Source organism: Heterodontus francisci, chromosome 29, assembly GCF_036365525.1.
Source record: "Heterodontus francisci isolate sHetFra1 chromosome 29, sHetFra1.hap1, whole genome shotgun sequence".
NCBI lineage: Eukaryota > Metazoa > Chordata > Chondrichthyes > Heterodontiformes > Heterodontidae > Heterodontus > Heterodontus francisci.
In genome coordinates, this window is record NC_090399.1 from 47766321 (window position 1) to 47790365 (window position 24045).

At 44.3% G+C, this 24045-nt stretch overlaps 2 non-coding genes across 2 annotated transcripts; both read left to right on the forward strand.

The window, feature by feature from the left end:
- The first annotated feature begins 6545 nt into the window (after positions 1-6545).
- On the forward strand, positions 6546-6617 carry trnah-gug (transfer RNA histidin (anticodon GUG)). Its single transcript has one exon. It is a non-coding gene; the product is annotated as a tRNA-His (tRNA).
- Positions 6618-9794: 3177 nt separating this feature from the next.
- trnah-gug (transfer RNA histidin (anticodon GUG)) lies at positions 9795-9866 on the forward strand. Its single transcript has one exon. It is a non-coding gene; the product is annotated as a tRNA-His (tRNA).
- Positions 9867-24045: the final 14179 nt, after the last annotated feature.

The window sequence follows — 24045 nt, forward strand, 5'->3', positions numbered from 1 at the left end:
ACTAACCTGTCAATACCAATCTGACTCACCCTCACACACTGACGCATTACACCCAAACTGAGCCATCACTGCAACTTGATATTCTCTCCCAGACATACCCATCACTCCCAGACTGGACATTACACTCAAACTGTTTTATCAATGCGAAACTCACTTCTTACTCCAAACTCATCACCCCTAAACTGACCCATGAACTCCAAACTGAACTAATACTCTCAAAATGTGCATCACTCCCACACCACAAGATGAGTAACAGGGAAGAAGAGATAGAGAGAAACACAAACTGGGAAATGAAGGGAGTTATAGCGAAATACATAGAACGACATTCAGAGAGACAGAGAGTAAAAGAGAAAAAGAGGGTAAGTGAGGGAATAGATGAGCAACGAGAAATCACGGAGGGAAGTAGTGTGAGAACTTAACGCAGAGAGTGAGAGACAGGGATGGAGAGAGACAAACATAAAGAGGAGACATATAGCAGTGGTCAAGACAGACAGTCTGTGAATGAATGGGCGACAGAGGGACCGTGGAGGGAGAGTGAGTGAGAGAAAAAAACAAGAAATAAAAACAGAAATATAAAAGAGAGAGAGAAACGATGTGAGCAAGAGAGAAAAATCATGACACAGAGAGTAAGGAGATGGAGAGTAATAAAGATGCCAGAGCTGCGTTATCACAAGATGGTTGTGCGTGCACCTCAATCAAAATCACTGCCTCACCAGTCCAACAAAACATCTCTCCTTCTGTAAAAGCAAAATACTGCGGATGCTGGAAATCTGAAATAAAAACAAGAAATGCTGGAATCACTCAGCAAGTCTGGCAGCATCTGTGGAAAGAGAAGCAGAGTTAACGTTTCGGGTCAGTGACCCTTCTTCGGAACCGAAGACTCTGCTTCTCTTTCCACAGATGCTGCCAGACCTGCTGAGTGATTCCAGCATTTCATGTTTTTATCTCTCCTTCTTTACTGTATGGCCATGCATTTCTCAGTGTTAGCTCCTGAGCTTGCGTCAAGATGATAGTGGATGCAAGGAAACGAATCACTGCCACGAGTACTGTATGGCCCGTGGGTCTCACAATGCTACTTCCTTGACATATGCAATAATACAACAATTATATTTAGATGGGGCATTTAACGTGGTAACGCGTCCCAATGCACTTCACAAAAGTCATTTTCAAACAAGATATGAACGAAAACCACATAGGGATGCATTAGTGCAGGTGACAAAAGCCTTGATTAAACAGGTGGTTTGCAAGCAGTACGTTGAAGGAGGATCTACAGTTAGAGGAGCTGCGAGCTTCGGCATTGAATTCTGGAGCTTAAGGCTAAGACAGCTGAAGGTGTCAGCAACAATATTGGAACGTAGAAAACTGGAATTGTGGAAGAGGCCAAGGTTCAGGGAGTGCAGTGACCTTGGACGGTTTGAGGGCTGGGGGAGGTTAGAATGATAGGGAGAAAGATCATGAGAGAAATTTGAAAACAAGGATGATTGCTGGACCGGGAGCCAACTGAAGCAACGAGCACGGAGATGATTTTGAAGGTGGCTTTGTGTGAGTTAACATATGGGCACCAGAGTTCTGGATAAGCTCAAGTTATGTAGGGTGAAATATGGGAGGCCAGTCAAAATCATTAATGCCTTTATTACCAGAAACTGCTATCTTAGACATGTTTGGAAGCAAAACAGAGAGTACGTAATCTTACGGCCTCCAATATATGTTAATATTTTCCAACTACTGCTGAGGCTGGAGCAGAATTACATCACAGTATTTGCGGACTGGCAGGTCCACACATGCAAATATGAAGCCGGCTTTCAGGACAATGCTGCCTTACTGAAATTGCTCAGAGACTGCCATGTGTGACAGTCATTAATCAGGGGCATGTTGACATTACTTTGACATTCGAAATGCAGTCACCAGCTGATCGTTCAAGGTTCTTAGCTGCAACTCGGCAAAAGGTACTTCTGGTCCATGGGACTCTTGCTGCAAAGCATCGAATGAACATACGAGCATAGAAATTCGGAGCAGGAGGAGACCACTCGGTCCCTCGAGCCTGCTTCGCTATTCAATAAAATCATGGCTGATCTGATTGTAACCTCAACTCCACAGTCCCACCAACCCCCGATAAGCTTTCACCCCTTTGCTTATCAAGAATATATCGACCTCTGCCTTAAAAATATTCAAAACTCTGCTTCCATCGCCCTTTAAAGAAGACTCACTGGAGAAAGAAGAATCTCCTCATCTGTCTTAATTGGGCGACCCCTTATTGTTAATTAGCGACCTACAAGAGGAAACATACTTTCCACATCCACCCTGTCAAGACCACTCAGGGTTTTACATGTTCCATGTCAAGTCGCCTCTTATCCTTATGAACTCCAGCAGATACAAACCTAGCCTGCAGAACATTGTGCCATAATACAACACGCCCAAACCGGGTATTAGTCTAGTAAACCTTCTCTGAACTGCTTTCAACGCATTTATGTCCTTCATTAAATAAGGAGAGCATTACTATACACAGCACTCCAGATGTGGTCTCAACAATGCCCTGCATAACTGATGCATAACCTCCCAACTCTTGTATTCAATTCCACTTGCAATAGGTGACAGCATTCTATTATTTTCCATAATTACCTTCAGTACCCACATAAGAACCTTTTATGATTCATGCACTAGGACACAGAGATCCATCTGCAATCTCTCATTTAGAGAATATGCTTTTTAAAAAAAATCTTACTGCCTAAATAGACAATTTTATATTTTCCTGCGTTATACTCCATTTGCCAGATATTTACCCACTCCGTTAACGTACCTACATCTCTTTGTAACCTCCTTATGTGCGCTTCACAACTTACTTTCCTACCTATATTTTTGTCATCAGCAAATTTGGAAACCATACTTTCGGTCCCTTCATCCAAGTCATTTATATAAATTGTAAAATGTTGAGGCCCCACCCGTTACATTCTGCCAAACTGAAAATGATCAGTTTATTCCTGCTCCCTATTTCCTGCTACCTAGTCAATCTGCTATCCGTGCCAATATATTACGCCTACCACATGAGCTTTTATATTCTGCAAAAACCTTTCATGTGGCACTTTATCAAATTCCTTCCGTGAATCTAAGTTCAGTGCATATACCAAGTCACTGTTATCTACATTAGATGTTATTTCTTCAAAGAACTTTAATAAATTGTTTCAACATCATTTGCCTTTGAGAAAACTATGTTGACTCAACCTGATTACCTTTAAATTTTCCAAGTGCCCTGGAAAAAAATCTTTCAAAATAGCTTCTGATATATTCCCTATGACAGATGTTAAAGCTAACCAGCTAGAAGCCACAGTAATATCTGGCTGATCCAGTTCAGTTCTGGTCAATAGTAACCCCGAGGATATTGATAGTTGGGAATTCAGCGATGGTAAAGCCATTGAATATCATGGGAAGATGGTGGGATACTCACTTGTTGCAGTTGGTCATTGCCTTGCACTAGTGTGGTGCGAATGTCAGTGTCTGTCTGTGTGCTTACGCCTGTCTATGTGTCTGTGTGTCTGTTTCTGCACATTTTCGACACTTTTCCTCTCAGATTCCTCGCTGCTGACATCCGGTTACTCTGCACCTTAATTTACAAAGAGAAGGAAATGTGAATAGTAAGTTTTCTTTCAACAGTGTCCGATGGAAGGTGAAACAAGTGTCAGCAAATATTTTATTCGAAAGATTCATGGAACAGGAACAATGAATCCCACCATAGATAGGCTGTGGATGCGTTCCTCATTGGTATAATGCTGAGTATCCTCACCTATCATATTGCTGACAGCAGCAATGCGATTTTAACAAGTCAAACCTTTTCGTCATTTTCTAATTTCCTAAATGTCATATAACTGGAACATTCTGGAAATATACCTGGAAACTCTATTTCTCATGACAAAGTCAAACCTGCTGAGTAACTCAAGCAGTCATTATATATAAATATATATATATATACAAGAAATGCTGGAACCACTCAGCAGGTCTAGCGGCATCTGCGGAAAGAGAAGCAGAGGCAACGTTTCGGGTCAGTGCCCGTTAACTCTTTGTTGGCTTCTTCATATAATGCTGCATTTTAATGGCCAATAGATATTGTGTGATTATTTCTCTGGTGTAAGTAATCTATTTTATATATTTGATCTTTGCCTCGGTGATTAATCTCTATCCTGCACGTTTAGCTTGAATCTGGTTGCAATTTGTAATCAGAGATAAAGTTTGAGCAGCCGGCGGGCAGGAACAGAGACCGGGGCGGGTCTGTGCACTGTGGGAGCAGACCACAACATTTCTGCTGTTCACATTCCGTATCCTGCAGAATACTGATGTCATATTGCCATTAGATATCAGAGGATTTAGATTATTGCACGGATCGCTGCAATTCTTTTCGAATTGAGGAATTTGCAGCAAATTGAATATCAGAGAACCAACTAAACAGTCGTTTCCGAGATTCAACACAGAGTGCAGAGTCAGCGAGATGAGGATTAATTTTAAAGTGAATGGTCGTTGATCTGAAATGTTATCTTCCCTCCTCTCTCCACCGATGCTGCTTCGTTTGCTCAATATTTTAAACGTTGCCAGTCGCCACAGTGTTTTCCTGTCATAGCAGAGTTTAAATTGTTGATGAATAAGTAACCACAGTTGTGATGGCCGAGTCCTTAATGCGTTGCATTTGCAATTCGCTCGAATTTTCCCGGTCGCGTCGAGCCCCTCACAACCTTCGGCTTAATATTTAACGCACTGCTTCACAAGGCTCATTTTATTTACCCCGCTCCCTCCAGAAGGATTTGGGTAATATCGATATCGATCTCAAGAAAACGGGAGGATTGCCTCATCATCTGGATTACGTTCCTGACACGAGACCTGCATTTGGTTAAATGTTTTCATTCAATAGGGAACTTTCAACCGTCCATTCAAATAGTCATGCTGCAAGGGAGAGGCGCACGGCGTGAAGTCTTCGCCAGTGGAGACCTAGTCTGAGTGTGACGGTGGGACTTTGGTCCACATGGTAAATTCCGGTAAGCTTTCCGCAAATTAAATGCAAATTAAGAGTCAGGCATTGTCATAGATCTTTCAAACTTCAAGTGTCTTAAATTGCCTTGTTAAACGGAAACTGCCTGGCAGTAGCATTTACTTGTCCATCAGCTGAAAGAAGTTGCTTCAATAGCTTTAACTGACTGCAGCAGGAAGCTAAGCGAACCAGCGAGTGACTAAACAAAGGCTCGATCAAAGCAATCAGGATTTTAAAGCGCACTGCAGCCACTGTGAGTCCGTGGTGGAAGGAGCGAATGTTGAAGTTGGTTCATGGGGGTGTCAGTCAAGCGCGTTGTTTGTCCTGGATGGGGTCGAGCTTCTTGAGTGTTGCTGGAGCTGCACTCAACCAACAAATGGAGGGTATTCCAAAACACTCCTGACTGGTGCCTTCCTTCCTGTCTTGTGGATGGTGGGCAGGCTTTGGGGATTCAGAAGCTAAGTTAGCAGCTTGTGACCTGCTCCTGTAGCCACAGTACTTATATGGCTGATCTAGTTCAGTTTCTGGCTAGTTGCAACCCCGCAGATGTTGATAGTTCGGGATTCAGCGATGGTAATGCCATTGAATGTCAAGCGGAGATGGTTGGATACTCACTTGTTGCAGTTGGTCATTGTCTGGCACTTGTATGGCGCGAATGTAATTGTCTGCCTGTGTGCTTATTTCTGTCTATGTGTATCTTTCTGCGCCTCACATTTTCTACACATTTCTGCGTGGCAGTTTGCCTCACAGATTCCTCGCTGCCTACATCCGGTTACTCTGCATCTTAATTTACAAAGAGACGGAAATGTGAATTATAAGTTTTCTTTCAACAGTGTCCGATGGAAGGTGAAACAAGTGTCATCAAATATTTTTTTTCGAAAGATTCAGTGGAACAGGAACGATGCATCCCACCATATCTCGGCTGTGGATGCGTTCCTCATTGGTATAATGCTGAGTATCCTCACCTGTCATATGGGACACCTGGGGTTGAAATTGCTGACAGCAACAATGCGATTTGAACAAGTCAACCCTTTCGTCATTGTTTAATTTCCTAAATATCATATACCTGGAACATTAACTCTGTTTCTCATGACAAAGTCAAAGCTGCTAATTAGATCAAGCAGTGGCTTTTTATATATCAAGGTTCCAGCATCTTCAGCATTTCGCCTTTGTATGACGTTGGGGAATATATGACTCTTTTCGCGGAAAAAGTCGACTCCGTATCGAACCGCAGCGTTTGATATTTCCCCCAACTTGCAATGCAAAACCATGGGCTGGGCGGGCAGTCATCAGGAAAGGCAGCTTTCAGTTAGTTTCGAAATTGAAATGTGCTGTTTAGGACAGCCTGGGCGAACGGTCTAAGGCAGTGGATTAAAGCTGTAATCGCTCCTGGGGCGTGTGTCGTATTACATTGCTGCCAAAAATTTTTACAGATCTGATGTTGGTCCCATCGCAAAAATGCATCGTTCCGAGGCAGTGTCGGTTGTGACATTGCTGCAGCTGCCTGCGTTCGTAACCACAGCTAGTGTGTGGCGCCGTGATCGTATAGTGGTTAGTACTCTGCGTTGTGGCCGCAGCAACCTCGGTTCGAATCCGAGTCACGGCAATAACTGTTTGCAGTTCTCCTCTCTCCTCGACCCCACTTGGAGAGCCCACTAAAATCCCTGTTTATTTATATGCTTGTTTGCTGACCAAAAGCAATTTGCTCCATCCAAACCTCGCACTGTTGGATGTCTGTGCTTGATGCTCCCCAATTCAAACCTGCCTCTTCCCTCACATTTTCCTCCCTTCCACAATCACTAACACTACTTTACTTTAGTCCTTCCATTTCGTTGTCACTTTACTGCCGCCTTAACATCTATAATAATCACCATCAATACTTACAACTTTACGCTGCTTTGCCGCCACCGCTCTTCCTCGAGGTCCATCTCCCATTCGCACTAATTTGCATCTCTCCCTTGAAACCAGTCCATGCATTTAGACCTGTGGGACGGCTAGGCAGACAAGCGCTGCAAAAGCAGGTCTGGCCTTCCGAAGGGCAGCGGCCCGATTGTTCACAACATTATCTTCGGAATCTATTGATAATTTCAATGCTTCCTGATGACCTGGACTTTCTTTGCCTCTAAACACCGATCACAGATCGCCAAAAGTACTGAAAGTCTTTGTTGTCTTCTTCATATAATGCTGCATTTTAATGGTCAATAGATATTGTGTGATTATTTCTCTGGTGTAAGTAATCTATTGTATATATTTGATCTTTGCCTCGGTGATTCATCTCTATCCTGCACGTTTAGCTTGAATCTGGTTGCAATTTATAATCAGAGATAAGGTTTGAGCAGCCGGCGGGCAGCAACAAAGACTGGGGCTGGTCTGTGCACTGTGGGAGCAGAACACCACATTTCTGCTGTTCACATTCAGTATCCTGCAGAATACTGATGTTATATTGCCATTAAATATCAGAGGATTTAGATTATTGCACGGATCGCTGCAGTTCTTTTCGAGTTGAGGAATTTGCAGCAAATTGAATATCAGAGAACCAACCAAACAGTCGTTACCGAGATTCAACACACAGTGCAGAGTCAGCGAGGTGAGGATTAATTTTAAAGTGAACGGTCGTTGATCTGAAATGTTATCTTCCCTCCTCTCTCCACCGATGCTGCTTCATTTGCTGAACATTTCCAACATTGCTGTCGCAAGTTGGACTGCCAGTGACCACAGTGTTTTGCTGTCATAGCAGAGTTTAAATTGTTGATGAATAAGTAGCCACAGTTGTGATGGCCGTGTCCTTAATGCGTTGCATTTGCAATTCGCTCATATTTCCCCGCGGAGCGTCGAACCCCCTCACAAGTGTCGGCTTAATATTTAACGCACTGCTTCACAAGGCTCATTTTATTTATCCCGCTTCCTCTGGAAAGATTTGGGTAATATCGATATCGATCTCGAGGAAACGGAAGGATTGCCTCATCATCTGGATTAATTTCCTGACACTAGATCTGCATTTGGTTAAATGTTTTCATTCAATAGGTACCTTTCAACCGTCTTTTCAAATAATCATGCTGCAAGCGAGAGGCGCACGGAGTAAATTCTTCGCCGGAGTGAAGACCTTGTCTGCGTGTGACGGTGGGACTTTGGTCCACATGGTAAATTCCGGTAAGCTTTCCGCAAGTTAAATGCAAATTAAGAGTCAGGCATTGTCATAGTTTTTTCAAACTTCAAGTGTCTTAAATTGCCTTGTTAAACAGAAACTGCCTGGCAGTGGCATTTACTTGTCCATCAGCTGAACGAAGTTGCTTCAATAGCTTTAACTTACTGCGGCAGGAAGCTAAGCTAGCGAGCTAGTGACTCAACAGAGGCTCGATGAAAGCAATCAGGATTTTAAAGTGCACTGCAGCCACTGTGAGTCCGTGGTGGAAGGAGCGAATGTTGAAGTTGATTCATGGGGGTGTCAGTCAAGCGCGTTGTTTGTCCTGGATGGGGTCGAGCTTCTTGAGTGTTGCTGGAGCTGCACTCAACCAACGAATGGAGGGTATTCCAAAACACTCCTGACTGGTACAAAAACAAGAAATGCTGGAATCACTCAGCAGGTCTGGCAGCATCTGTGGAAAGAGAAGCAGAGTTAACGTTTCGGGTCAGTGACCCTTCTTCGGAACTGGTGGTGCCTGCCTTCCTGTCTTGTGGATGGTGGGCAGGCTTTGGGGATTCAGAAGTTAAATTAGCAGCTTGTGACCTGCTCCTGTAGCCACAGTACTTATATAGCTGATCTAGTTCAGTTTCTGGCTAGTTGTAACCCGGCAGATGTTGATAGTTCGGGATTCAGCGATGGTAATGCCATTTACTGACAAGCGGAGATGGTTGGATACTCACTTGTTGCAGTTGGTCATTGCCTGGCACTTATGTGGCGCGAATGTAATTGTCTGCCTGTGTGCTTATTTCTGTCTATGTGTATCTTTCTGCGCCTCACATTTTCTACACTTTTCTGCGTGGCAGTTTGCCTCACAGATTCCTCGCTGCCTACATCCGGTTACTCTGCATCTTCATTTACAAAGAGACGGAAATGTGAATTATAAGTTTTCTTTCAACAGTGTCCGATGGAAGGTGAAACAAGTGTCATCAAATATTTTTTTTCGAAAGATTCAGTGGAACAGTAACGATGCATCCCACCATATATAGGCTGTGGATGCGTTCCTCATTGGTATAATGCTGAGTATCCTCACCTGTCATATGGGACACCTGGGGTTGAAATTGCTGACAGCAACAATGCGATTTGAACAAGTCAACCCTTTCGTCATTGTTTAATTTCCTAAATATCATATACCTGGAACATTAACTCTGTTTCTCATGACAAAGTCAAAGCTGCTAATTAGCTCAAGCAGTGGCTTTTTATATATCAAGGTTCCAGCATCTTCAGCATTTCGCCTTTGTATGACGTTGGGGAATATATGACTCTTTTCGCGGAAAAAGTCGACTCCGTTTCGAACCGCAGCGTTTGATATTTCCCCCAACGTGCAATGCAAAACCATGGGCTGGGCGGGCAGTCATCAGGAAAGGCAGCTTTCAGTTAGTTTCGAAATTGAAATGTGCTGTTTAGGACAGCCTGGGCGAACGGTCTAAGGCAGTGGATTAAAGCTGTAATCGCTCCTGGGGCGTGTGTCGTATTACATTGCTGCCAAAATGTTTTACAGATCTGATGTTGGTCCCATCGCAAAAATGCATCGTTTCGAGGCAGTGTCGGTTGTGACATTGCTGCAGCTGCCCGCGTTTGTAACCACAGCTAGTGTGTGACGCCGTGATCGTATAGTGGTTAGTACTCTGCGTTGTGGCCGCAGCAACCTCGGTTCGAATCCGAGTCACGGCAATAACTGTTTGCAGTTCTCCTTTCTCCTCAACGCCCACTTGGAGAGCCCACTAAAATCCGTGTTTATTTATATGCTTGTTTGCTGACCAAAAGCAATTTGCTCCATCCAAACCTCGCACTGTTGGATGTCTGTGCTTGATGCTCCCCAATTCAAACCTGCCTCTTCCCTCACATTTTCCTCCCTTCCACAATCACTAACCCTTCTTTACTTTAGTCCTTCCATTTCGTTGTCACTTTACTGCCGCCTTAACATCTGTAATAATCACCATCAATACTTACAACTTTACGCTGCTTTGCCGCCACCGCTCTTCCTCGAGGTCCATCTCCCATTCGCACTATTGTACATCTCTCCCTTGAAACCAGTCCATGCATTTAGACCTGTGGGACGGCTAGGCAGACAAGCGCTGCAAAAGCAGGTCTGGCCTTCCGAAGGGCAGCGGCCCGATTGTTCACAACATTATCTTCGGAATCTATTGATAATGTCAATGCTTCCTGATGACCTGGACTTTCTTTGCCTCTAAACACCTATCACAGATCGCCAAAAGTACTGAAAGTCTTTGTTGTCTTCTTCATATAATGCTGCATTTTAATGGTCAATAGATATTGTGTGATTATTTCTCTGGTGTAATTAATCTATTTTATATATTTGATCTTTGCCTCGGTGATTCATCTCTATCCTGCACGTTTAGCTTGAATCTGGTTGCAATTTATAATCAGAGATAAGGTTTGAGCAGCCGGCGGGCAGCAACAAAGACTGGGGCTGGTCTGTGCACTGTGGGAGCAGACCACCACATTTCTGCTGTTCACATTCAGTATCCTGCAGAATACTGATGTTATATTGCCATTAAATATCAGAGGATTTAGATTATTGCACGGATCGCTGCAGTTCTTTTCGAGTTGAGGAATTTGCAGCAAATTGAATATCAGAGAACCAATTAAACAGTCGTTCCCGAGATTCAACACACAGTGCAGAGTCAGCGAGGTGAGGATTAATTTTAAAGTGAACGGTCGTTTATCTGAAATGTTATCTTCCCTCCTCTCTCCACCGATGCTGCTTCATTTGCTGAACATTTCCAACATTGCTGTCGCAAGTTGGACTGCCAGTGACCACAGTGTTTTGCTGTCATAGCAGAGTTTAAATTGTTGATGAATAAGTAGCCACAGTTGTGATGGCCGAGTCCTTAATGCGTTGCATTTGCAATTGGCTCGTATTTCCCCGCGGAGCGTCGAACCCCCTCACAACTGTCGGCTTAATATTTAACGCACTGCTTCACAAGGCTCATTTTATTTATCCCGCTTCCTCTGGAAAGATTTGGGTAATATCGATATCGATCTCGAGGAAACGGGAGGATTGCCTCATCATCTGGATTAATTTCCTGACACTAGATCTGCATTTGGTTAAATGTTTTCATTCAATAGGTACCTTTCAACCGTCTTTTCAAATAATCATGCTGCAAGCGAGAGGCGCACGGAGTAAATTCTTCGCCGGAGTGAAGACCTTGTCTGCGTGTGACGGTGGGACTTTGGTCCACATGGTAAATTCCGGTAAGCTTTCCGCAAGTTAAATGCAAATTAAGAGTCAGGCATTGTCATAGATTTTTCAAACTTCAAGTGTCTTAAATTGCCTTGTTAAACAGAAACTGCCTGGCAGTGGCATTTACTTGTCCATCAGCTGAACGAAGTTGGTTCAATAGCTTTAACTTACTGCAGCAGGAAGCTAAGCTAGCGAGCTAGTGACTCAACAGAGGCTCGATGAAAGCAATCAGGATTTTAAAGTGCACTGCAGCCACTGTGAGTCCGTGGTGGAAGGAGCGAATGTTGAAGTTGATTCATGGGGGTGTCAGACAAGCGCCTTGTTTGTCCAGGATGGGGTCGAGCTTCTTGAGTGTTGCTGGAGCTGCACTCAACCAACGAATGCAGGGTATTCCAAAACACTCCTGACTGGTACAAAAACAAGAAATGCTGGAATCACTCAGCAGGTCTGGCAGCATCTGTGGAAAGAGAAGCAGAGTTAACGTTTCGGGTCAGTGACCCTTCTTCGGAACTGGTGGTGCCTGCCTTCCTGTCTTGTGGATGGTGGGCTGGCTTTGGGGATTCAGAAGTTAAATTAGCAGCTTGTGACCTGCTCCTGTAGCCACAGTACTTATATGGCTGATCTAGTTCAGTTTCTGGCTAGTTGTAACCCGGCAGATGTTGATAGTTCGGGATTCAGCGATGGTAATGCCATTGACTGTCAAGCGGAGATGGTTGGATACTCACTTGTTGCAGTTGGTCATTGCCTGGCACTTATGTGGCGCGAATGTAATTGTCTGCCTGTGTGCTTATTTCTGTCTATGTGTATCTTTCTGCGCCTCACATTTTCTACACTTTTCTGCGTGGCAGTTTGCCTCACAGATTCCTCGCTGCCTACATCCGGTTACTCTGCATCTTCATTTACAAAGAGACGGAAATGTGAATTATAAGTTTTCTTTCAACAGTGTCCGATGGAAGGTGAAACAAGTGTCATCAAATATTTTTTTTCGAAAGATTCAGTGGAACAGTAACGATGCATCCCACCATATATAGGCTGTGGATGCGTTCCTCATTGGTATAATGCTGAGTATCCTCACCTATCATATGGGACACCTGGGGTTGAAATTGCTGACAGCAACAATGCGATTTGAACAAGTCAACCCTTTCGTCATTGTTTAATTTCCTAAATATCATATACCTGGAACATTAACTCTGTTTCTCATGACAAAGTCAAAGCTGCTAATTAGCTCAAGCAGTGGCTTTTTATATATCAAGGTTCCAGCATCTTCAGCATTTCGCCTTTGTATGACGTTGGGGAATATATGACTCTTTTCGCGGAAAAAGTCGACTCCGTTTCGAACCGCAGCGTTTGATATTTCCCCCAACGTGCAATGCAAAACCATGGGCTGGGCGGGCAGTCATCAGGAAAGGCAGCTTTCAGTTAGTTTCGAAATTGAAATGTGCTGTTTAGGACAGCCTGGGCGAACGGTCTAAGGCAGTGGATTAAAGCTGTAATCGCTCCTGGGGCGTGTGTCGTATTACATTGCTGCCAAAATGTTTTACAGATCTGATGTTGGTCCCATCGCAAAAATGCATCGTTTCGAGGCAGTGTCGGTTGTGACATTGCTGCAGCTGCCCGCGTTCGTAACCACAGCTAGTGTGTGGCGCCGTGATCGTATAGTGGTTAGTACTCTGCGTTGTGGCCGCTGCAGCCTCGGTTCGAATCCGAGTCACGGCAATAACTGTTTGCAGTTCTCCTTTCTCCTCGACGCCCACTGGGAGAGCCCACTAAAATCCGTGTTTATTTATATGCTTGTTTGCTGACCAAAAGCAATTTACTCTATCCAAACCTCGCACTGTTGGATGTCTGTGCTTGATGCTCCCCAATTCAAACCTGCCTCTTCCCTCACATTTTCCTCCCTTCCACAATCACGAACCCTTCTTTACTTTAGTCCTTCCATTTCGTTGTCACTTTACTGCCGCCTTAACATCTGTAATAATCACCATCAATACTTACAACTTTACGCTGCTTTGCCGCCACCGCTCTTCCTCGAGGTCCATCTCCCATTCGCACTATTGTACATCTCTCCCTTGAAACCAGTCCATGCATTTAGACCTGTGGGACGGCTAGGCAGACAAGCGCTGCAAAAGCAGGTCTGGCCTTCAGAAGGGCAGCGGCCCGATTGTTCACAACATTATCTTCGGAATCTATTGATAATTTCAATGCTTACTGATGACCTGGACTTTGCCTCTAAACACCTATCACAGATCGCCAAAAGTACTGAAAGTCTTTGTTGTCTTCTTCATATAATGCTGCATTTTAATGGTCAATAGATATTGTGTGATTATTTCTCTGGTGTAAGTAATCTATTTTATATATTTGATCTTTGCCTCGGTGATTCATCTCTATCCTGCACGTTTAGCTTGAATCTGGTTGCAATTTATAATCAGAGATAAGGTTTGAGCAGCCGGCGGGCAGCAACAAAGACTGGGGCTGGTCTGTGCACTGTGGGAGCAGACCACCACATTTCTGCTGTTCACATTCAGTATCCTGCAGAATACTGATGTTATATTGCCATTAAATATCAGAGGATTTAGATTATTGCACGGATCGCTGCAGTTCTTTTCGAGTTGAGGAATTTGCAGCAAATTGAATATCAGAGAACCAACCAAACAGTCGTTACCGAGATTCAACACAAAGTGCAGAGTCAGCGAGGTGAGGATTAATTTTAAAGTGAACGGTCGTTTATCTGAAATGTTATCTTCCCTCCTCTCTCCACCGATGCTGCTTCATTTGCTGAACATTTCCAACATTGCTGTCGCAAGTTGGACTGCCAGTGACCACAGTGTTTTGCTGTCATAGCAGAGTTTAAATTGTTGATGAATAAGTAGCCACAGTTGTGATGGCCGAGTCCTTAATGCGTTGCATTTGCAATTCGCTCGTATTTCCCCGCGGAGCGTCGAACCCCCTCACAACTGTCGGCTTAATATTTAACGCACTGCTTCACAAGGCTCATTTTATTTATCCCGCTCCCTCTGGAAAGATTTGGGTAATATCGATATCGATCTCGAGGAAACGGGAGGATTGCCTCATCATCTGGATTAATTTCCTGACACTAGATCTGCATTTGGTTTAATATTTTCATTCAATAGGTATCTTTCAACCGTCTTTTCAAACAATCATGCTGCAAGCGAGAGGCGCACGGAGTAAATTCTTCGCCGGAGTGAAGACCTTGTCTGCGTGTGACGGTGGGACTTTGGTCCACATGGTAAATTCCGGTAAGCTTTCCGCAAGTTAAATGCAAATTAAGAGTCAGGCATTGTCATAGATTTTTCAATTTCAAGTGTCTTAAATTGCCTTGTTAAACAGAAACTGCCTGGCAGTGGCATTTACTTGTCCATCAGCTGAACGAAGTTGCTTCAATAGCTTTAACTTACTGCAGCAGGAAGCTAAGCTAGCGAGCTAGTGACTCAACAGAGGCTCGATGAAAGCAATCAGGATTTTAAAGTGCACTGCAGCCACTGTGAGTCCGTGGTGGAAGGAGCGAATGTTGAAGTTGATTCATGGGGGTGTCAGTCAAGCGCGTTGTTTGTCCTGGATGGGGTCGAGCTTCTTGAGTGTTGCTGGAGCTGCACTCAACCAACGAATGGAGGGTATTCCAAAACACTCCTGACTGGTACAAAAACAAGAAATACTGGAATCACTCAGCAGGTCTGGCAGCATCTGTGGAAAGAGAAGCAGAGTTAACGTTTCGGGTCAGTGACCCTTCTTCGGAACTGGTGGTGCCTGCCTTCCTGTCTTGTGGATGGTGGGCAGGCTTTGGGGATTCAGAAGTTAAATTAGCAGCTTGTGACCTGCTCCTGTAGCCACAGTACTTATATGGCTGATTTAGTTCAGTTTCTGGCTAGTTGTAACCCGGCACATGTTGATAGTTCGGGATTCAGCGATGGTAATGCCATTGACTGTCAAGCGGAGATGGTTGGATACTCACTTGTTGCAGTTGGTCATTGCCTGGCACTTATGTGGCGCGAATGTAATTGTCTGCCTGTGTGCTTATTTCTGTCCATGTGTATGTTTCTGCGCCTCACATTTTCTACACTTTTCTGCGTGCCAGTTTGCCTCATAGATTCCTCGCTGCCTACATCCGGTTACTCTGCATCTTAATTTACAAAGAGACGGAAATGTGAATTATAAGTTTTCTTTCAACAGTGTCCGATGGAAGGTGAAACAAGTGTCATCAAATATTTTTTTTCGAAAGATTCAGTGGAACAGGAACGATGCATCCCACCATATATAGGCTGTGGATGCGTTCCTCATTGGTATAATGCTGAGTATCCTCACCTGTCATATGGGACACCTGGGGTTGAAATTGCTGACAGCAACAATGCGATTTGAACAAGTCAACCCTTTCGTCATTGTTTAATTTCCTAAATATCATATACCTGGAACATTAACTCTGTTTCTCATGACAAAGTCAAAGCTGCTAATTAGCTCAAGCAGTGGCTTTTGATATATCAAGGTTCCAGCATCTTCAGCATTTCGCCTTTGTATGACGTTGGGGAATATATGACTCTTTTCGCGGAAAAAGTCGACTCCGTTTCGAACCGCAGCGTTTGATATTTCCCCCAACTTGCAATGCAAAACCATGGGCTGGGCGGGCAGTCATCAGGAAAGGCAGCTTTCAGTTAGTTTCGAAATTGAAATGTGCTGTTTAGGACAGCCTGGGCGAACGGTCTAAGGCAGTGGATTAAAGCTGTAATCGCTCCTGGGGCGTGTGTCGTATTACATTACTGCCAAAATTTTTTACAGATCTGATGTTGGTCCCATCGCAAAAATGCATCGTTTCGAGGCAGTGTCGGTTGTGACATTGCTACAGCTGCCCGGGTTCGTAACCACAGCTAGTGTGTGGCGCCGTGATCGTATAGTGGTTAGTACTCTGCGTTGTGGTCGCAGCAACCTCGGTTCGAATCCGAATCACAGCAATAACTGTTTGCAGTTCTCCTTTCTCCTCGACGTCACTTGGAGAGCCCACTAAAATCCCTGTTTATTTATATGCTTGTTTGCTGACCAAAAGCAATTTGCTCTATCCAAACCTCACACTGTTGGATGTCTGTGCTTGATGCTCCCCAATTCAAACCTGCCTCTTCCCTCACATTTTCCTCCCTTCCACAATCACTAACCCTACTTTACTTTAGTCCTTCCATTTCGTTGTCACTTTACTGCCGCCTTAACAACTATAATAATCACCATCAATACTTACAACTTTACGCTGCTTTGCCGCCACCGCTCTTCCTCGAGGTCCATCTCCCATTCGCACTAATGTACATCTCACCCTTGAAACCAGTCCATGCATTTAGACCTGTGGGACGGCTAGGCAGACAAGCGCTGCAAAAGCAGGTCTGGCCTTCCGAAGGGCAGTGGCCCGATTGTTCACAACATTATCTTCGGAATCTATTGATAATTTCAATGCTTACTGATGACCTGGACTTTCTTTGCCTCTAAACACCTATCACAGATCGCCAAAAGTACTGAAAGTCTTTGTTGTCTTCTTCATATAATGCTGCATTTTAATGGTCAATAGATATTGTGTGATTATTTCTCTGGTGTAAGTAATCTATTTTATATATTTGATCTTTGCCTCGGTGATTCATCTCTATCCTGCACGTTTAGCTTGAATCTGGTTGCAATTTATAATCAGAGATAAGGTTTGAGCAGCCGGCGGGCAGCAACAGAGACTGGGGCTGGTCTGTGCGCTGTGGGAGCAGACCACCACATTTCTGCTGTTCACATTCAGTATCCAGCAGAATACTGATGTTATATTGCCATTAAATATCAGAGGATTTAGATTATTGCACGGATCGCTGCAGTTCTTTTCGAGTTGAGGAATTTGCAGCAAATTGAATATCAGAGAACCAACTAAACTGTCGTTACCGAGATTCAACACACAGTGCGGAGTCAGCGAGGTGAGGATTAATTTTAAAGTGAACGGTCGTTGATCTGAAATGTTATCTTCCCTCCTCTCTCCACCGATGCTGCTTCATTTGCTGAACATTTCCAACATTGCTGTCGCAAGTTGGACTGCCAGTGACCACAGTGTTTTGCTGTCATAGCAGAGTTTAAATTGTTGATGAATAAGTAGCCACAGTTGTGATGGCCGAGTCCTTAATGCGTTGCATTTGCAATTCGCTCGTATTTCCCCGCGGAGCGTCGAACCCCCTCACAACTGTCGGCTTAATATTTAACGCACTGCTTCACAAGGCTCATTTTATTGACCCCGCTCCCTCTGGAAAGATTTGGGTAATATCGATATCGATCTCGAGGAAACGGGAGGATTGCCTCATCATCTGGATTAATTTCCTGACACTAGATCTGCATTTGGTTAAATGTTTTCATTCAATAGGTACCTTTCAACCGTCTTTTCAAATAATCATGCTGCAAGCGAGAGGCGCACGGAGTAAATTCTTCGCCGGAGTGGAGACCTTGTCTGCGTGTGACGGTGGGACTTTGGTCCACATGGTAAATTCCGGTAAGCTTTCCGCAAGTTCAATGCAAATTAAGAGTCAGGCATTGTCATAGTTTTTTCAAACTTCAAGTGTCTTAAATTGCCTTGTTAAACAGAAACTGCCTGGCAGTGGCATTTACTTGTCCATCAGCTGAACGAAGTTGGTTCAATAGCTTTAACTTACTGCAGCAGGAAGCTAAGCTAGCGAGCTAGTGACTCAACAGAGGCTCGATGAAAGCAATCAGGATTTTAAAGTGCACTGCAGCCACTGTGAGTCCGTGGTGGAAGGAGCGAATGTTGAAGTTGATTCATGGGGGTGTCAGTCAAGCGCGTTGTTTGTCCTGGATGGGGTCGAGCTTCTTGAGTGTTGCTGGAGCTGCACTCAACCAACAAATGGAGGGTATTCCAAAACACTCCTGACTGGTACAAAAACAAGAAATACTGGAATCACTCAGCAGGTCTGGCAGCATCTGTGGAAAGAGAAGCAGAGTTAACGTTTCGGGTCAGTGACCCTTCTTCGGAACTGGTGGTGCCTGCCTTCCTGTCTTGTGGATGGTGGGCAGGCTTTGGGGATTCAGATGTTAAATTAGCAGCTTGTGACCTGCTCCTGTAGCCACTGTACTTATATGGCTGATTTAGTTCAGTTTCTGGCTAGTTGTAACCCGGCACATGTTGATAGTTCGGGATTCAGCGATGGTAATGCCATTGACTGTCAAGCGGAGATGGTTGGATACTCACTTGTTGCAGTTGGTCATTGCCTGGCACTTATGTGGCGCGAATGTAATTGTCTGCCTGTGTGCTTATTTCCGTCTATGTGTATCTTTCTGCGCCTCACATTTTCTACACTTTTCTGCGTGCCAGTTTGCCTCACAGATTCCTCGCTGCCTACATCCGGTTACTCTGCATCTTAATTTACAAAGAGACGGAAATGTGAATTATAAGTTTTCTTTCAGCAGTGTCCGATGGAAGGTGAAACAAGTGTCATCAAATATTTTTTTTCGAAAGATTCAGTGGAACAGTAACGATGCATCCCACCACATATAGGCTGTGGATGCGTTCCTCATTGGTATAATGCTGAGTATCCTCACCTGTCATATGGGACACCTGGGGTTGAAATTGCTGACAGCAACAATGCGATTTGAACAAGTCAACCCTTCCGTCATTGTTTAATTTCCTAAATATCATATACCTGGAACATTAACTCTGTTTCTCATGACAAAGTCAAAGATGCTAATTAGCTCAAGCAGTGGATTTTTATATATCAAGGTTCCAGCATCTTCAGCATTTCGCCTTTGTATGACGTTGGGGAATATATGACTCTTTTCGCGGAAAAAGTCGACTCCGTTTCGAACCGCAGCGTTTGATATTTCCCCCAACTTGCAATGCAAAACCATGGGCTGGGCGGGCAGTCATCAGGAAAGGCAGCTTTCAGTTAGTTTCGAAATTGAAATGTGCTGTTTAGGACAGCCTGGGCGAACGGTCTAAGGCAGTGGATTAAAGCTGTAATCGCTCCTGGGGCGTGTGTCGTATTACATTGCTGCCAAAATTTTTTACAGATCTGATGTTGGTACCATCGCAAAAATGCATCGTTTCGAGGCTGTGTCGGTTGTGACATTGCTGCAGCTGCCCGGGTATGTCGCCGCAGCTAGTGTGTGGCGCCGTGATCGTATCGTGGTTAGTACTCTGCGTTGTGGCCCCAGCGACCTCGATTCGAATCCGCATCACGGCAATAACTGTTTGCAGTTTTCCTTTCTCCTCGACGCCCACTTGGAGAGCCCCCGAAAATCCGTGTTTATTTATATGCTGGTTTGCTGACCAAAAGCAATTTGCTCCATCCAAACCTCGCACTGTTGGATGTCTGTGCTTGATGCTCCCCAATTCAAATCTGCCTCTTCCCTCACATTTTCCTCCCTTCCACAATCACTAACCCTACTTTACTTTAGACCTTCCATTTCGTTGTCACTTTACTGCCGCCTTAACATCTATAATAATCACCATCAATACTTACAACTTTACGCTGCTTTGCCGCCACCGCTCTTCTTCGAGGTCCATCTCCCATTCGCACTAATGTGCATCTCTCCCTTGAAACCAGTCCATGCATTTAGACCTGTGGGACGGCTAGGCAGACAAGCGCTGCAAAAGCAGGTCTGGCCTTCCGAAGGGCAGCGGCCCGATTGTTCACAACATTATCTTCGGAATCTATTGATAATTTCAATGCTTCCTGATGACCTGGACTTTCTTTGCCTCTAAACACCTATCACAGATCGCCAAAAGTACTGAAAGTCTTTGTTGTCTTCTTCATATAATGCTGCATTTTAATGGTCAATAGATATTGTGTGATTATTTCTCTGGTGTAAGTAATCTATTTTATATATTTGATCTTTGCCTCGGTGATTCATCTCTATCCTGCACGTTTAGCTTGAATCTGGTTGCAATTTATAATCAGAGATAAGGTTTGAGCAGCCGGCGGGCAGCAACAAAGACTGGGGCTGGTCTGTGCACTGCGGGAGCAGACCACCACATTTCTGCTGTTCACATTCAGTATCCTGCAGAATACTGATGTTATATTGCCATTAAATATCAGAGGATTTAGATTATTGCACGGATCGCTGCAGTTCTTTTCGAGTTGAGGAATTTGCAGCAAATTGAATATCAGAGAACCAACTAAACAGTCGTTACCGAGATTCAACACACAGTGCAGAGTCAGCGAGGTGAGGATTAATTTTAAAGTGAACGGTCGTTTATCTGAAATGTTATCTTCCCTCCTCTCTCCACCGATGCTGCTTCATTTGCTGAACATTTCCAACATTGCTGTCGCAAGTTGGACTGCCAGTGACCACAGTGTTTTGCTGTCATAGCAGAGTTTAAATTGTTGATGAATAAGTAGCCACAGTTGTGATGGCCGAGTCCTTAATGCGTTGCATTTGCAATTCGCTCGTATTTCCCCGCGGAGCGTCGAACCCCCTCACAACTGTCGGCTTAATATTTAACGCACTGCTTCACAAGGCTCATTTTATTTATCCCGCTCCCTCTGGAAATATTTGGGTAATATCGATATCGATCTCGAGGAAACGGGAGGATTGCCTCATCATCTGGATTAATTTCCTGACACTAGATCTGCATTTGGTTTAATATTTTCATTCAATAGGTACCTTTCAACCGTCTTTTCAAATAATCATGCTGCAAGCGAGAGGCGCACGGAGTAAATTCTTCGCCGGAGTGGAGACCTTGTCTGCGTGTGACGGTGGGACTTTGGTCCACATGGTAAATTCCGGTAAGCTTTCCGCAAGTTCAATGCAAATTAAGAGTCAGGCATTGTCATAGTTTTTTCAAACTTCAAGTGTCTTAAATTGCCTTGTTAAACAGAAACTGCCTGGCAGTGGCATTTACTTGTCCATCAGCTGAACGAAGTTGGTTCAATAGCTTTAACTTACTGCAGCAGGAAGCTAAGCTAGCGAGCTAGTGACTCAACAGAGGCTCGATGAAAGCAATCAGGATTTTAAAGTGCACTGCAGCCACTGTGAGTCCGTGGTGGAAGGAGCGAATGTTGAAGTTGATTCATGGGGGTGTCAGTCAAGCGCGTTGTTTGTCCTGGATGGGGTCGAGCTTCTTGAGTGTTGCTGGAGCTGCACTCAACCAACGAATGGAGGGTATTCCAAAACACTCCTGACTGGTACAAAAACAAGAAATGCTGGAATCACTCAGCAGGTCTGGCAGCATCTGTGGAAAGAGAAGCAGAGTTAACGTTTCGGGTCAGTGACCCTTCTTCGGAACTGGTGGTGCCTGCCTTCCTGTCTTGTGGATGGTGGGCAGGCTTTGGGGATTCAGAAGTTAAATTAGCAGCTTGTGACCTGCTCCTGTAGCCACAGTACTTATATGGCTGATTTAGTTCAGTTTCTGGCTAGTTGTAACCCGGCACATGTTGATAGTTCGGGATTCAGCGATGGTAATGCCATTGACTGTCAAGCGGAGATGGTTGGATACTCACTTGTTGCAGTTGGTCATTGCCTGGCACTTATGTGGCGCGAATGTAATTGTCTGCCTGTGTGCTTATTTCTGTCTATGTGTATGTTTCTGCGCCTCACATTTTCTACACCTTTCTGCGTGCCAGTTTGCCTCACAGATTCCTCGCTGCCTACATCCGGTTACTCTGCATCTTAATTTACAAAGAGACGGAAATGTGAATTATAAGTTTTCTTTCAACAGTGTCCGATGGAAGGTGAAACAAGTGTCATCAAATATTTTTTTTCGAAAGATTCAGTGGAACAGGAACGATGCATCCCACCATATATAGGCTGTGGATGCGTTCCTCATTGGTATAATGCTGAGTATCCTCACCTGTCATATGGGACACCTGGGGTTGAAATTGCTGACAGCAACAATGGGATTTGAACAAGTCAACCCTTTCGTCATTGTTTAATTTCCTAAATATCATATACCTGGAACATTAACTCTGTTTCTCATGACAAAGTCAAAGCTGCTAATTAGCTCAAGCAGTGGCTTTTTATATATCAAGCTTCCAGCATCTTCAGCATTTCGCCTTTGTATGACGTTGGGGAATATATGACTCTTTTCGCGGAAAAAGTCGACTCCGTTTCGAACCGCAGCGTTTGATATTTCCCCCAACTTGCAATGCAAAACCATGGGCTGGGCGGGCAGTCATCAGGAAAGGCAGCTTTCAGTTAGTTTCGAAATTGAAATGTGCTGTTTAGGACAGCCTGGGCGAACGGTCTAAGGCAGTGGATTAAAGCTGTAATCGCTCCTGGGGCGTGTGTCGTATTACATTGCTGCCAAAAATTTTTACAGATCTAATGTTGGTCCCATCGCAAAAATGCATCGTTTCGAGGCAGTGTCGGTTGTGACATTGCTACAGCTGCCCGTGTTCGTAACCACAGCTAGTGTGTGGCGCCGTGATCGTATAGTGGTTAGTACTCTGCGTTGTGTTCGCAGCAACCTCGGCTCGAATCCGCGTCACGGCAATAACTGTTTGCAGTTCTCCTTTCTCCTCGACGCCACTTGGAGAGCCCACTAAAATCTGTGTTTATTTATATGCTTGTTTGCTGACCAAAAGCAATTTGCTCCATCCAAACCTCGCACTGTTGGATGTCTGTGCTTGATGCTCCCCAATTCAAACCTGCCTCTTCCCTCACATTTTCCTCCCTTCCACAATCACTAACCCCACTTTACTTTAGTCCTTCCATTTCGTTGTCACTTTACTGCCGCCTTAACAACTATAATAATCACCATAAATACTTACAACTTTACGCTGCTTTGCCGCCACCGCTCTTCCTCGAGGTCCATCTCCCATTCGCACTAATGCACATCTCACCCTTGAAACCAGTCCATGCATTTAGACCTGTGGGACGGCTAGGCAGACAAGCGCTGCAAAAGCAGGTCTGGCCTTCCGAAGGGCAGTGGCCCGATTGTTCACAACATTATCTTCGGAATCTATTGATAATTTCAATGCTTACTGATAGAACATAGAACATAGAAAAATATAGCACAGAACAGGCCCTTCGGCCCACGACGTTGTGCCGATCCTTTGTCCTCTGGCAAGGACAATTTAATCTATACCCCATCATTCTCCTTTATCCATATACCTATCTAAAAGCCACTGATGACCTGGACTTTCTTTGCCTCTAAACACCTATCACAGATCGCCAAAAGTACTGAAAGTCTTTGTTGTCTTCTTCATATAATGCTGCATTTTAATGGTCAATAGATATTGTGTGATTATTTCTCTGGTGTAAGTAATCTATTTTATATATTTGATCTTTGCCTCGGTGATTCATCTCTATCCTGCACGTTTAGCTTGAATCTGGTTGCAATTTATAATCAGAGATAAGGTTTGAGCAGCCGGCGGGCAGCAACAGAGACTGGGGCTGGTCTGTGCGCTGTGGGAGCAGACCACCACATTTCTGCTGTTCACATTCAGTATCCAGCAGAATACGGATGTTATATTGCCATTAAATATCAGAGGATTTAGATTATTGCACGGATCGCTGCAGTTCTTTTCGAGTTGAGGAATTTGCAGCAAATTGAATATCAGAGAACCAACTAAACTGTCGTTACCGAGATTCAACACACAGTGCGGAGTCAGCGAGGTGAGGATTAATTTTAAAGTGAACGGTCGTTGATCTGAAATGTTATATTCCCTCCTCTCT